The 15,388-nt window shown below is 50.8% G+C and overlaps 1 non-coding gene across 1 annotated transcript; it reads right to left on the bottom strand.

The window, feature by feature from the left end:
* Positions 1–6,161: 6,161 nt before the first annotated feature.
* On the bottom strand, positions 6,162–6,268 carry LOC119624541 (U6 spliceosomal RNA). The gene has a single exon (XR_005240707.1). It is a non-coding gene; the product is annotated as a U6 spliceosomal RNA (small nuclear RNA).
* Positions 6,269–15,388: the final 9,120 nt, after the last annotated feature.

Here is a 15,388-nt window from a genome sequence, read left to right as displayed (position 1 = left end):
GCTCTGTCACTCAGGCTGGAGTGCAGTGGCGCGATCTCGGCCCACTGCAACCTCTGCCTCCCGGGTTCACACCATTCTTCTGCCTCAGCCTCTCGAGTAGCTGGAACTACAGGTGCCTGCCACCACACCCAGCTAATTTTTTGTATTTTTAGTAGAAACAGGGTTTCACTGTGTTCACCAGGATGGTCTCGATCTCCTGACTTCATGATCTGCCCTCCTCGGCCTCCCAAAGTGCTGGGATTACAGGCGTGAGCCACTGCGCCCTGCCTTATTATTTTTTTTGAGACAGAGTCTTGCTCTGTCACCCAGGCTGGAGTGCACTGGCATGATCTCGGCTAATGCAACCTCTCTCTCCTGGGTTCAAGCAATTCTCCTGCCTCAGCCTCCCAAGTCACTGGGATCACAGGTGTGTGCCACCACCCCTTGCTAATTTTTGTATTTTTGGTAAAGACAGGGTTTTACCATGTTGACCAGGCTGATCTCAAACTCCTGACCTCAGGTGATCTGCCTGCCTTGGCCTCCCAAAGTGCTGGGATGACAGGCATGAGTCACCTAAACAGGCCAAGTCAATATTTTATAATCCTATATTACTTTTGATTTATGAGATTGTAAATTCTTTTTTTTTTCTTTTTTTTTTAGATACAGAGTCTTTTTTTTTTTTTTTTTTTTGAGAGGGAGTCTCGCGCTGTCGCCCAGGCTGGAGTGCAGTGGCCGGATCGCAGCTCACTGCAAGCTCCGCCTCCCGGGTTTGTGCCATTCTCCTGCCTCAGCCTCCCTATAGCTGGGACTACAGGCGCCCGCCACCTCACCCGGCTATTTTTTTTTGTATTTTTTAGTAGAGACGGGGTTTCACTGTATTAGCCAGGATGGTCTCGATCTCCTGACCTCGTGATCCGCCCGTCTCGGCCTCCCAAAGTGCTGGGATTACAGGCTTGAGCCACCACGCCCGGCCAGATACAGAGTCTTGCTCTGTCACCCAGACTGGAGTACAGTGACTGGATCATGGCTCATTGCAGCCTCCTGCCTCAGCCTTAAAAGTAGCTAGGATTACATGCCCATGCCACCATGACCAGATAATTTTTTAAATTTTTTGTAGATAGGGGTTGTGCTGTGTTGCCCAGGCTGGTCTTGAACTCCTGGCTTCAAGCAATCCCCCTACCTTGATCTCCCATAGCACTGGGATTAAAGGCATAAATCAGCACCTAGATTGTAAGTTTTATGAGGTCAGGATTCTTTTTTTTAGACAGAGTCTCTTGCTCTATTGCCCAAGCTGGAGAGTGCAGTGGCCCAATCTTGGCTCACTGCAACCTCCGCCTCCTGGGTTCATGCGATTCTTGTGCCTCAGCCTCATGAGTAGCTGGGATTGCAGGTGTGCGCCACCACACCTGGCTAAGTTTTGTATTTTTCAGTAGAGACAGGGTTTCACCATGTTGGCCAGCCTCGTCTCGAACTCCTGGCCTCAAGCAATCCATCTGCCTCCGTTTCCCACAGTGCTGGGATTACAGGCATGAGCCACTGTGCCGGGCCCAGGATTCTTGTCTATTTCCAAGCACCAGACTTTGTAGATGTCGAATGCAAGAGGGATAGGGAAAGTGCAGCGGAGTAATTCAGTGTGCTTTTTTGCTGCATCTCTCATCTCTTTTACTTTAATTCTCCAGAGTAACCTCTCCTTACACAGAAAAGATGTTTTGGGGGCCGCCTTGATCCACAAAACCGAAAAATAAAAATAAAAAACGAAACTAAACTAAACTAAAAACCTCACACATGTGATGACATATTTAGGAAGTGCTGTAGACTTGAGAAAATCTTATCAGAAATATGAAAATAAGACCCGATTATGCACTAAGCTTGCTCCTCCTCCTTTGTTCCCATGAGAGAGGGGCACCACCCCACCAGAAACCCTGGAGCTACCCCACACTTCTCACACCTGCACCCCGACTTGATCATTCACTGGCGCCATCCTCCAGTCCAGCCCCTTTTTCCAATCCTGATGCGACTCTCTTTGTTCCAGTTACCACCAACTCCTGCCTTTATTACTGCAACTGCCTCCTAACCAGTTTCTCTGCTCCACTCCTGCTCTTACCACCAAATTCGTGCCTTCTGAGCTACAGCAGTGCTTTAGAGCTTTCTAATATACTAATATTTCCCTGCCACTCCCCTGTTTACAGACCTTCAGTGACCCCCATCACTCCCTGGAGCAAGTACAAGACCATTCATGGTCCAGCCCGGCCTTAGCTCTCTAGTGTCAGGGGCTCCCATCTTGCTCTAGCCACACATTTCCCAGGCTCCCTCGGGGCCTCTGCATGAGTTGACCTATTCTTTCTATTCCTCACCCTTTTGCCTGGCTCTCTCTCATCTCTGCTGTTAAAGTGAATGTCCCTTCCTCCAGGAAGGCGTCCCTGATATTCCCAAGCCCCAAGCCTGGTTCAGTGCTGTCCTTTCAACTCCCACAGATCCCTGTGCTTATCACCTCTAAACTTGCATTGTAGCTTTTACTCACCAGCTTCCCTACATGCCTTGTAAGTCCTCCAGAGCTGGGACTGGGACTTGCACATCTACTACCTAGCACTTGGGAGAGCTCCCACGGCTGAATAAATGAATAATGAATAAATGAAGTACTCTTGTAGGAACTGATTAACACTTTTTCTTCTTCTGCTGCTGCTTTATTTTATTTTATTTTTTTATTTTATTTTATTTTATTTTATTTATTGAGACAGAGTTTCACTCTTGTCGCCCAGGCTGGAGTGCAGTGGTCCAATCTCAGCTCACTGCAACCTCCACCTCCTGGGTTCAAGCGATTCTCTTGCCTTAGCCTCCCAAGTAGCTCGAATTACAGGTGTGCACCACCACGCCCAGCTAATTTTTGTATTTTTAGTACAGATGAGGTTTCACCATGTTGGCCAGACCTCAGGTGATCCACCCACCTCAGCCTTCCAAAGTCCTGAGCCACTGTGCCTGGCACATTAACCCTTCTTAAGATGGTCAGTAGACATTCAGAAAAAAATGTCCTAAAAGGACCCATACATGCTCCAAAGAAGGCTTAATTGTCTTAGGATCTAAGAAATCATGTAGATTTGATTGGCAGGAATTTGGGGGTGAATATATAGATAGGAACTGTGGTGTACTAAGTGGAGGGGGCAGTTGGTTCCCCACAAATGGGGTATTTACCACAAATGGGGTAAAATACCCCATCTGTGTATTTTACCACTGACGTTGTTTAACATTGCTGCTGATGGTGACAACAAGAAGCAGACTGACTTTTAGTCAGTTTTATTGTTTTTAAGTTCATTGCCAGTGATGTACCCCCTATTGCCGGCCCCTGGGGAGGATAGCACCCATCCCCACGCCCCCATTTAAGTATGCCACCAGTAAGGAACACTAATTACTGGGTGAGCTGGTCTGTTTTCCTTCCCTCAGCGCTGAGCTGGGAAGCATCCAACCTCCCAAAACTCTGCAGGGCAAGACTGTCTCTCCTGGACTGGGACCCACCTCCCTGTAACTCCTCTAGCACCCCCCACTCTCTCAGGCGAGCCCTCTGAGTCTCCTCCCTGGAGGCTGTCTGTGGGAAGAAGCCTTCCCGTGTAGGGATGGGAGGCCTTCCCTTGCATAGGATCTAGCCTGGGATCTAGTCTTGTCTCAGCCACTAACCCACCCTAAGGCCTTGGTCTGGCCCTCAGGGCCTTACTCCGCCTACCTATAAAGCTTGAGGAGTTTGGTGAACTGGGTCCTGAGGACCTTCATGGACCTTCCTGAGTTGCGGAAGGGGTGTCAGCCATGGGAATGGGTGGAAGGTGCCCCCTCCAGCCCCCTCTTCCTGCTGTTCTCTCCGACCTGAGTGAGACATTCTACCACAGGGCACTGGCTGGGTTGGGCGTGTCAGCCCATAGGACAGAAGGCAAGTCTGGACAGGTGGACAGTGGAGCCTCGGCCCCAGGGTGGGGTGTGTGTCCTGGAGAACTAGGAGACAGGGGCGGATCCTAGGCAAAGATCAGGGCTGGGAGAGGTGGCTACAGCAGGCTGGCTGCCCTTACCTGGTGACTGTCTCCAGGAACTGCAGAGACAGATGCTGGGCTAGGCTAGGTCCTGGCTCTGTGGTAGGGCTGGGGAGGGGCTGGAGGGTGGAGAACAGCCCCTTGATGAGGTCACTTGTAGGGTGGGACCCCAGATCCCTTTCTGGGAAGGAAAGACAGTGTCATGAAAGCAGGAGAAATTCAGGTTAGACTATAGGAAGGGCAGACCGGGTGTGGTGGCTCACACCTGTAACCTCAGCACTTTGGGAGGTCCAGGCAGGTGGATCACGAGGTCAAGAGCTCGAGACCATCTTGGCCAACATGGTGAAACCCTGTTTCTAATAAAAATACAAAATTAGCCTGGTGTGGTGGCATGTGTCTGTAATCCCAGCTACTTGGGAGGCTGAGGCAGGAGAATAGGTTGAACCCAGGAGGCAGAGGTTGCGGTGAGCCAGGATCACACCACTGCACTCCAGCCTGGGTGACAGAGTAAGACTCTGTCTCAAAAAAAAAAAAAAAAAAAAAAAAAGGAAGGGCAGGCGATGGCAGATTAGGGAGAATGAGGTGCCTATTTGGGCTGCCTCTGAGGAGGGAAGGGAAAAGCCGTACCACTCAGTCCCTCCATGGGAAAGGGGGCTGTCTCGTTAGAAGGCAGGGGAGGAAAAGAAAACAAACGAACAAACAAACAAAAAAAGGTGTGGAAAAGAAAAAAAGAAGGCAGGGGAGGGAGATGGATGGGATGACCTTGGGAACGGGGTAGTCTAGGCCGGTAGCCGTGGTTCGGAGGATTCGCAGCTGAAGGGGAAGCCCTGGGATATCTGAGGCTTGGAGGAGGCCAGCTCTGTGCCTCAGTTGTTCCTCTGGGAAATGGGAAATCTCCTTGGTCACTGCCTACCAAAGGGAGCCCGAAGACAAAGCATCTCCTGACCTGATTACTGAAGACCAGGGAGGCTCCCTTATAAGTTCCTTCTGAAGTCCAAGGGAGCTGAGAGAAACTCTAGCTGCGAAGCAGGCTGAGTGGAGTGGAGAGGGGAAACCTGCACCTTGTGGGGGCAGGGTGGTGCTTTAGGATGCCAGTAGATCAGCCGTCTCAACCCAAAGGCCCCCACAACAACTAGGGGGCATTCTGACCCTGCCCTCCCAGACATTCTGAGCCCCTGGATGAAGCCCCTCTCATCAGACCCCACTTCCCTAATTCTGTCTTTTTGCCCCAGTATCCTTCTGCAAGGCCCCTCAGCCCCTTCGTACTTCATTGCACACCTTTTAATGGAGTGCAATGCATGTGCATGCACGCATTTTATTGCAAGAAAATAAGTGGAGTAGTCTAGCCCTTAATGGCTATGAGAGAGAAAAGCCTACATGGCTGTGAGAACCCATCGAAGGCACCACATCCAGTTTAGGTGAGCCAGGCAGCAGGTAATGTGGACCCTAAGTTTCTTTCTTTCCTTTCTTTAAAAAAAAAAAATATGGAGACTGGGCAAGGTAGCTCATGCCTGTAATCCCAGCACTTTGGGAGGTCGAGGTGGGTGGATCATGAGATCAGGAGTTTGAGACCAGGCTGGCCAACATGGTGAAACCCTGTCTGTAATAAAAATACAAAAATTGCCGGGCGCGGTGGCTCAAGCCTGTAATCCCAGCACTTTGGGAGGCCGAGACGGGCGGATCACGAGGTCAGGAGTTCGAGACCATCCTGGCTAACACGGTGAAACCCCGTCTCTACTGAAAAATACAAAAAAACTAGCCGGGCGAGGTGGCGGGCGCCTGTAGTCCCAGCTACTTGGGAGGCTGAGGCAGGAGAATGGCGTGAACCCGGGAGGCGGAGCTTGCAGTGAGCCGGGATCGCGCCACTGCACTCCAGCCTGGGCGACACAGCGAGACTCCGTCTCAAAAAAAAAAAAAAAAAAAAAAAAAAAAAAAAATAAAATAAAATAAAAAAAAAATAAAAAAAAAATAAAAATACAAAAATTAGGTGGGTGTGGTGCGTGCCTGTAATCCCAGCTACTCAGGAGGCTGAGGCAGAATTGCCTGAACCTGGGAGGCAGAGGTTGCAGTGAGATCGTGCCACTGCACTCCAGCCTGGGCGACAGAGTAAGACTTCATCTCAGGGAAAAAAAAAAATACATATATATACACACACATATATATGTGTATATATATATGGAACGCTTCACAAATTTGCCTGTCATCCTTATGCAGGGACCCTGCTAATCTTCTCTGTATCGTTCCAATTTTAGTACATGTGCTGCTGAAGCGAGCATGACACTTGAAGAGTGACTTGGCGTTTGCCAGGGAGCGTTATGGGAGACGGCACAGGCACAGGCGGTGGTATGTGGAGCCAGTCCAACAGGCTTGTGAGAGCCAAGTGTTCCATTTTCAGGAAGTTTGCAGGCTGCTTGTTAAACACTGCCACCACTAAAAATTAAATTATATAAACATATAATTAAATTATTTTAAAAACAAAGGTAATACATAATCAAAACTCATCACTTCCTAATTATTACTATGTTTTATTGTTATAGGCTCTTCATGGTATTTACATCTGTTGTATCTTTAAGGTGGAGAGTCTGTATGATGATGTGCTCTGCTCATCTCGTCCCACCTCCTTGTTCAGTGACCACACAGTGGTATTTGGAAATAGGCCATCGGGGGAGTATTTGCATCGTTGAAATTGACAAATACTACAAATCAGGGCTTAATTGACTATTCTGTTGATTGCATGGACCAGAGGTTGACAAACTACAGCCTGCAGGCTAAATCCAGCCTGTGAGCTAAGAATAGTTTATATGTGTGTGTGTGTGTGTGTGTCTGTGTGTATTTTTTTTTTTTTTTTTTTTTTTGAGACAGGCTTTTGCTCTGTCACCCAGGCTGGAGTGCAGTGTCATTATCGTGGCCCACTATAGCCTTGAACTCCTGGGGTCAAGTGATTCTCCTGCCTCAGCCTTCTAAGTAGCTGGGACTACAGGTGCGTGCCACCATGCTTGGCTAATTTTTGTTTTGTTTTGTAAAGACAGGGTCTTAGTATGTTGCCCAGGTTGGTCTTGAACTCCTGGGCTCAAGGGGTCCTCCTGCCTCAGCCTCTCAAAGCCCTGGAATTACAGGCCTGGGCTACCATGTCTGGCCTAGGAATGACTTACTTATTGAATTTGATAGTAATCAAGCATTTGTTCATAGTTTGACTTTGTCATACCCTATGAATTGCAACCATACGTTGGCTGCAGATGTAAGGGTTGGCAAAAAGTCGAAAAAGCATTCTCTGGAGCATTTAACTTTGTAGAATTTACAATAAAGAGCACTGTATACTTTGGTATGATTTATCTGGTATATTATGTGCTATTTTACAGCTTTATACTATTAAAACTTATAATAAATAGAGGGACATATCTATGCATGCAGTTTTTACAGACATCCAGTTGTTAAGCATTTTCCAGCACACCAGGGTACAGAGGGTTCTAGGCAGAGACAACTGAGGGAAGTCTGGGTGTGCAAGGCAATGTGAGAGGGGCAATGGAAGGCTGGAGCACTGGGCCCGGTGTGAAGGGCCTTGTGAGCAGGGCTAAGGAGCCACGGGGAGCCATGGACGGATGGCAAGTGCAGGAGTGACCCCATCACATCAGTGGTTAGAAGGTCACATTGACTGCTGTATGAAGATTGGATAGCTGGGGACAGACTATAAGGGAATGAATCAGTAGGGGGAGATTAATAGTAGCAAACTGTTAAGAGCTCTTATGATAGAGCAAGCCTTCTCCTAAGCACTTTCTATGTATTATTAACTCATTTAGAGTTCACAACAACTTCATGTGGTGGGTATTATTTCCTTTTCACAGATGAGGAAACTGAGGTACAGAGAGATAAAGCAACTAGCGAGCAGCAGAGCTGAGATTTAAGCCCAGGCAGTCTGGCTTCAGAGGTCATATCCTTCCTTTATTTGTTATTTTATTTTTTAGTACAGGTGAGGTTTCACTGTGTTGCCTGGGCTGGTCTCAAACTCCTGAGCTCAAGTATTACACCCAGTCTCAGCCTCCCAAAGTGCTGGGATTGCAGACATGAGCCACCATGCCCAGTACAGAACCCATATGTTTAACCACTTTATGAAAAAAAAAATCAGCTTTGAAAGATAGAAAGTTGGCAAGAGTGGCCGGGCGCGGTGGCTCACGCCTGTAATCCCAGCACTTTGGGAGGCCGAGGCGGGCGGATCACAAGGTCAGGAGATCGAGACCATGGTGAAACCCTGTCTCTACTAAAAATAGAAAAAATTAGCCGGGCGCAGTGGTGGGCGCCTGTAGTCCCAGCTACTCGGGAGGCTGAGGCAGGAGAATGGCGTGAACCCGGGAGGCGGAGCTTGCAGTGAGCCGAGATTGCGCCACTGCACTCCAGCCTGGGAAACGAAGCGAGACTCCGTCTCAAAAAAAAAAAAAAAAAAAAAAAGAAAGTTGGCAAGAGTTAGTTTTCTTTCTTTCCTTCTTTCTTTCCTTCCTTTCCTTCCCTCCCTCCCTCCCTCCCTGTCTCTCTCTCTCTCCTTCCTTCCTTCCTTTTCTCTTCTCTTCTCTTCTTTTTCTCTTCTCTTCTCTTCTCTCTTCTCTTCTCTTTTCCTTCCTTCCTTCCTTCCTTCCTTCCTTCCTTCCTTCCTTCCTTCCTTCCTTCCTTCCTTCCTTCCTTCCTTCCTTCTTCTTTCTTTCTTTCTTTCTTTCTTTCTTTCTTTCTTTCTTTCTTTCTTTCTTTCTTTCTGAGACAGAGTTTCGTTCTTGTTGCTCAGGATGGAGTGCAGTGGCGCGATCTCGGCCCACTGCAACCTCTGCCTCCCGGGTTCAAGTGATTCTCCTGCCTCAGCCTCCCAAATAGCTGGGAATACAGGTGCCCACCACCATGCCCAGCTAATTTTTGTATTTTTAGTAGAGACAGTGTTTCACCACGTTGGCCAGGCTGGTCTCAAACTCCTGACCTCAAGTGATCTGCCCTCCTCGGCCTCCCAAATTGCTGGGATTACAAGTGTGAGCCACCATGCCCGGCTGAGTGACACATGTACAAAGGTGACCATGTGTTTACTGATATGTCTGGCACAGAGTAGGAGTGGAGGACATTCTTTAGACCCAGCAAGACTTGACTTGGTGATTAAAGGGGTGTGCTGGTAAAGCAGAGGAGGAGCCAGGTGGGCCTTTTTTTTTTTTTTTTGAGACAGAGTCTGGCTCTGTCCCCCAGGCTGGAGTGCAGCAGTGCGATCTCGATCTCGGCTCACTGCAAGCTCTGCCTCCCAGGTTCACACCATTCTCCTGCCTCAGCCTCCCAAGTACCTGGGACTACAGGCGCCCACCACCACACCCGGCTAATTTTTTGTATTTTTAGTAGAGACAGGGTTTCACAGTGTTAGCCAGGATGGTCTCGATCTCCTGACCTCGTGATCTGCCCGCCTCAGCCTCCCAAAGTGCTGGAATTACAGGCGTGAGCCACCGCGCCCTGCCTCCAGGTGGGCTTTTAACCAGCTTCCTTCATCTGGGGGACAATCAACTCACCTGGGCTACTCGGGTTTCCTGGTTTTCTGTCTATGTTTGCAGACTGCCCTTCTGTCCTCAGGGAGTTCCCAGACTTGGGGACGGACTCCTGAGCAGGAATACCGAGGTGAGAGAGGGCAGGAGGGGATGGAGCCCGTCTGGGCCTAGAATGGGTCTCTCTGCTCAAGCGTGTGTGAGCTAAGAGGGGTAAAAGGTATGAATGATCAACGAGAAGGGGTTCCATGGGGGGCAGAGTTAGGAGTCTTGGGGTTTGGACAGAGGAGAGGAGAGGGATGGGTCCTGCTGCCTCCCTGGTTTTTCCTTGAAGTCAGGCAGTATCCTTGAGGCGCAGCGACAGCTCAGCTGCAGATATATGTTGTAAAGGAAAAGAGGTGCCTTTCTGGCATGAGGCCCGGCTGAGGGTGTGGGCAGGAGGTAATAAGGGTGGAGGTAAGGGGCTGGGGGGCACTGGAGGCTGGTGGTTGGGCGGGCCCCACGCGGGGTGTTGGCCCCTTGAGGCCACAGCTGTCAGCTTGTGGCTTCCCATCCTGCTAGCTCAGCAGGTCCCACAGGTTGGCAGGTGACTCACCCCTCACCCTCAAATGGTCCTCGCTCTGAAAGGTGTAGGGGGGGATGCAGAATGTAGCACCTGTGTGTTCATCTATATGGGTGCAATGCTGTGTTACATTCCTGGGTCCAAGATGCGTACCCGTGTCTGACTGAGCACACACAGGGCGTCCCCAGGCACACAGCCCCCTAGACTGTGGGCCACAGGTGTGAAGGAGGCATGTGGCATGAGGCGGAGGCTGTGTGGATGAACACACAGCGCTTCCCAGAGCACATGCGCATGTGACAGGTGTCTTCCTGAAAAGAAGGATGGCAGCTTCAGGGCCTGTCGAGCCATAAGAAGGGCAGGTCTGAGAGGTGGGAAGGGCTCCCTAATGACAGCTCATCTTCCCCAAGAAGGACTTGGCTGGATCAGCTGGCAGAGCTGGGCACCCTAAGCCTGTGGTGACGGCAGCAGCTTCCCTAGCCTTACCCTAAGCTCCCGGCTGCAGGCCAGGGTGGTTCCACTGTCCTAACCCTGAGACGGGAGGTACACCCCACAGGCCACACAGGCAGGCCAGGAGCAGTGAGTGGGAGGTGGGCCCTCAGTCATTGTTTTCTCTTACTCCTCTGCACGCGGGAGGGTCATGAGGGTCCTGGGCGCGTCTGGTCTGCAGGGCTGCGGGATGAGCGTGTCAGCGCCAGGTTGCCCATGCCCCTGGTTTGTGTGGCGCTGTATGCACACTCCACGACTTGGTGTGTTGGCCCCTGCCTCGGCACCTGGGGCCTAGTGCTGCCTTCCCATCATGCTCTGTGATCTGAGAGATGTTTGAAGTGGGGCAAAGAGTCTGGACTAGGAGCCAGGAAGCTCTCACTTGGTGACTTTGGAGATGTCTCTTTACCATGTCTGGGACTCCATTTGTAGAGGGGCAATAATCCCTGCGGGGTCACCTTCCCAGGTTGCTGGGTAACAGATTCTCATGGAGGTGCATGGAAAGTCAGGAAAGCTCAGTCCTGGAGGCTTCCCGTGGGGGATGGTGGTGTCCCCTGTGTTGCTCAGTTGAAGGACTCGGGGCTGAAATCAGATAGCAGCTTCCAGAGAACTTGCACTGCTCCACAGAGGGGTTCAGACCTCCTGGAGATGTGAGGCATTAGAGTTCTGGGGCTGAGCTTCCAAACAAACTTCAGAACAGTGATGTGACAGGCCAAGACCTGCCCTCAGTGAGGCTGGAAAAATCCTTCCACCCATCCCTGCCCCTAGGCCCCGACCCTGCTGCTGGAGTGAACAGCTATGAACTCCAGCCTGAGGCTGGGAACCAGCTCAGATCTTACCCTCTCTCTCATTTGCCTCCGTCCCCACTCCCAGCCTGCTGCCTCTCAGGTTCACACTTCCTGGGCTCAGAGTTTCATCCTGCGGCTGTTGGCTCAGCCAGAACAAACAGAGACAGCACTAAAGTCAACAAAACCAGAGAGCAAGCAGCACAGGTGACGTGGAAAAGAAAACTTGGAAGCCACAACAAAGGCGTGTGGGCTGGGCTGGGTGGAGTCTGTGTCTCCCCTCTGAGCAGAACCCTGGGTCTAAAGTGGGCCCTGCCAGTCCCTTGAGGGGACTGGAGTTGGGGACACACCGGTGGCACCTCCAGTGGACTCAGGCTAAAGGAGTCAGCTTTGGCTGCCAGCAGGGGGTGCTAGAGCCAGTCTCATGGGTGCTGAAAACAGGATGAGGTTGGGAGTCTGGGGGTTAAGATTCCACCTCACCCAACCCCATCTCACTGAGGCCCTCGGTTGGGATGCCTCAGCTGCTGTGAAAGGAGCGAGAGGCTCAACGTGCGTGGGGGTGGGCAGGGCGGGAGTAGACAGGCTGGAACAGGAGGAGGGAGGAGCTCCCAGCTCTTTGCCCCACCCCAGGTGCTTCCCCCTGCTCCCCTCGCCCAGGACTCAAGGGCTTGGAGCCATGAATTCCCGGGGATGCCCAAGACACCCCCACAGGCAAGAGTCACCTGACAAACGATTTCTCTCCCACTCAGGGGAGGGAAAGCTCCATTCTCTCAACATTTATTGTGCATCTGCTATGTTCCCAGCGTAGGAGAAACCATCTGGGAATCAGATGGCCTCACCCGTCACGGGCTCAGCAGGCCATTTGTTCCCAGGAGGCGGCCTGCCCAAGGCTCTGTCATGCCTGGATCCCCCAGCCACTCAGCAAGTTGGCTGCCTGTTAACTGGGCTGGCAATTGCAGGGTGCCTGGGGCAGCCTGGCGCCTAGACTGAGAGAGTGACCAAGGGTTCAAGTCCAGAAAGTTAAGCCACTAGGCTGCAATGGCAGGGGCTGGGAGACCAGACGCACCCACCATTAGAGCAGCCAAAGAATAAGGTGGATGACCCTGAGCATCGCCGTTGCTGTCTGCAGAATGAGCACATTATACTCTACTCCCAGCACTTCCGGCTTGGCCCTGGCATCGGGCAAGGATCTGTTAGGGCAGGAGGTGTGGAGTACAGAGTTCCCCTCCCTCAAACGGGCTTCCTACCCACCACCCAGAGTGTTTACTCTACCAGGCCCTTGCCACGCCCTTGCCCACTCAGTCCATTCTCCCAACAACCCTGCAAGGTAAGGATTACTATCTTCATTTTACAGATGAAGAAGCCCAGTTAAATTTCTTGCTTTAAGTCACCCAATGCTGATTAAGAAGCTGAGCTGGATTCAAGTTCAGGTCTGTCTGTCTAAAAAGCCTGAGCTCTAAACCACTCACCACCCAGGTGGGGCCCGGAGTAGGGAAACTTCACACCAGCCTCAAACTCAGGCTCCTGGCCAGGAGGTCGCTGGATTTTTCCACTGCTCCTTCCGGCCACCACTTCAGTCTCTCTTTCCTCCTTCTCATGAGGCGTTCCTTATCCTGGCCCTCCTCCCTGCTCCGATTAACCTCGTACCTGAGTCTCTACCATTTTTAGACTCATTCTTTCCTGTGGGTTAGGAAATTGCTGCTTGGAGCTTTTCCTTTAAAATGCTTTATTGTGTAAGATTATGAAATGGGGCCGGGCGCGGTGGCTCAAGCCTGTAATCCCAGCACTTAGGGAGGCCGAGACGGGCGGATCACGAGGTCAGGAGATCGAGACCATCCTAGCTAACACGGTGAAACCCCGTCTCTACTAAAAATACAAAAAACTAGCCGGGCGAGGTGGCGGGCGCCTGTAGTCCCAGCTACTCCGGAGGCTGAGGCAGGAGAATGGCGTGAACCTGGGAGGCGGAGCTTGCAGTGAGCTGAGATCCGGCCACTGCACTCCAGCCCGGGCTACAGAGCAAGACTCCGTCTCAAAAAAAAAAAAAAAAAAAAAAAAAAAAAAAAAAAAGATTATGAAATGGGTTTAGGTAGAAATCAAAGAATAAAAGCAGAAGGCGAAGGACTGATGGGGGGTGGGCAGAGGGGAATGTGACAATGGAGGGGTCAGGCTGTCACTCCCTGAAGCCACTGAGCAGTTCGCATCACTGAGCGTGGGCAGCTAGACATGATGTGCTTCCTGATGGGATGAAATAGGAAGCATGCAGCACCTCCGCAGAGGACAACTGCCCCAGCCCACATGCAAGACTGAACCTAAATAAAATCACACCAGGCAGGGCGCCGTGGCTCGTGCCTGTAATCCCAGCACTTTGGATGGCCAAGATGGGTGGATTGCTTGAGCCCAGGAGTTCAAGACCAGCCTGGGCACATGGCGAGACCCCATCTCTACAAAAACCACAAAAATTAGCGTGGCATGGTGGCACGTGCCTGTAGTCCCAGCTGAGAGAACCACTTGAATCCGGAAAGTCGAGGCTGCAGTGAGCAACATTCACGCCACTGCATTTCAGCCTGGGCAACAGAGCGAGACTGTCTCAAAAAAATAAACAAACCCGGGCAGGGCGTGGTGGCTCACGCCTGTAATCCTAGCACTTTGGGAGGCTGAGGCAGGCAGATCACGAGGTCAGGAGGTCGAGACCATCCTGGCTAACATGGTAAAACCCCGTCTCTACTAAACATACAAAAAAATCAGCCAGGCGTGGTGGTGGGCACCTGTAATCCCAGCTACTCGGGAGGCTGAGGCAGGAGAATGGCATGAACCTGGGAGGCAGAGCTTTCAGTGAGCCGAGATTGCACCATTGTACTCCAGCCTGGGTGACAGACTGAGACTCCGTCTCAAAAAAATAAATAAATAAAATGAATTAATAGAAAAAAAAACCATACACCATTAGAGGTTTTTTTTTTTTTTTTTTTTTTTTTTTTTTTTTTTTTTTTTTTTGAGACTGAGTCTTGCTCTGCCACCCAGGCTAGAGGGCAGTGACACAATCTTGGCTCACTGCAACTTCTACCTCCCAGGTTCAGGCAATTCTCGTGACTTAGCCTCCTGAGTAGCTGGGGCTACAGGTTTGCATCACTGAGCCCAGCTAATTTTTGTATATTTTAGTAGAGATGGGGTTTCACCATGTTGGCCAGGTTGGTCTCAAACTCCTGACCTCAGGTGATTACAGGAGTGAGCCACCACACCTGGCCACTTTTTTTTTGTTTTTGAGATGGAGTCTTGCTCTCTTGCCCAGGCTGGAGTGCAATGGGGCAATCTTCGCTCACTGCAATCTCTGTCTCCTGGGTTCAAGTGATTCTCCTGCCTCAGCCTCCGAATAGCTGAGATTACAGGCGTCCACCACCATGCCCAGCTAATTTTTGTATTTTTAGTAGAGACGGGGTTTCATTATGTTAGCCAGGCTGGTCTCAAACTCCTGACCTCAGACGATCTGCCTGCCTTGGTTTCCCAAAGTGCTGGGATTGCAGGTGTGAGCCACTGCGCCCGGCCCAGAGCTAACTTCTCATATATTTTCCTTTATTTCTTTCTCTCTCTTTTTTTTTTCTTTTTTCTTTTTTTGAGACAGGGACTTGCTCAATGGCATAAACATGGCTCACTGCAGCTTTGCCTTCCCAGGTTCAAGTGATCCTGTTGCCTCAGGTTCCTGAGTAGCTGGGACTACAGGTGCATGCTACCATGCCCTGCTAATTTTTTTTTTTTTTTTTTTTTTGAGGCGGAATCTTACTCTGTAGCCCAAGCTGGAGTGCAGTGGCATGATCTCAGCTCACTGCAAGCTCCACCTCCCGGAGTAGCTGGGAGCCATTCTCCTGCCTCAGCCTCCAGAGTAGCTGGGACTACAGGTGCCCACCACCACATCCGGCTAATTTTTTGTATTTTTAGTAGAGATGGGGTTTCACCGTGTTAACCAGGATGGTCTCGACCTCTTGACCTCGTGATCCACCCGCCTCGGCCTTCCAAAGTGCTGGAATTACAGGCGTGAGTCAACGTGCCTGGCAATTTTTGTATTTTTTGTAGAGA

Source organism: Chlorocebus sabaeus, chromosome 12 (genome assembly GCF_047675955.1).
Source record: "Chlorocebus sabaeus isolate Y175 chromosome 12, mChlSab1.0.hap1, whole genome shotgun sequence".
In the NCBI taxonomy this organism is placed as follows: domain Eukaryota; kingdom Metazoa; phylum Chordata; class Mammalia; order Primates; family Cercopithecidae; genus Chlorocebus; species Chlorocebus sabaeus.
The sequence above is the reverse complement of the archived record's forward strand: the minus strand, read 5'-3'. Positions and strand labels throughout refer to the sequence as shown.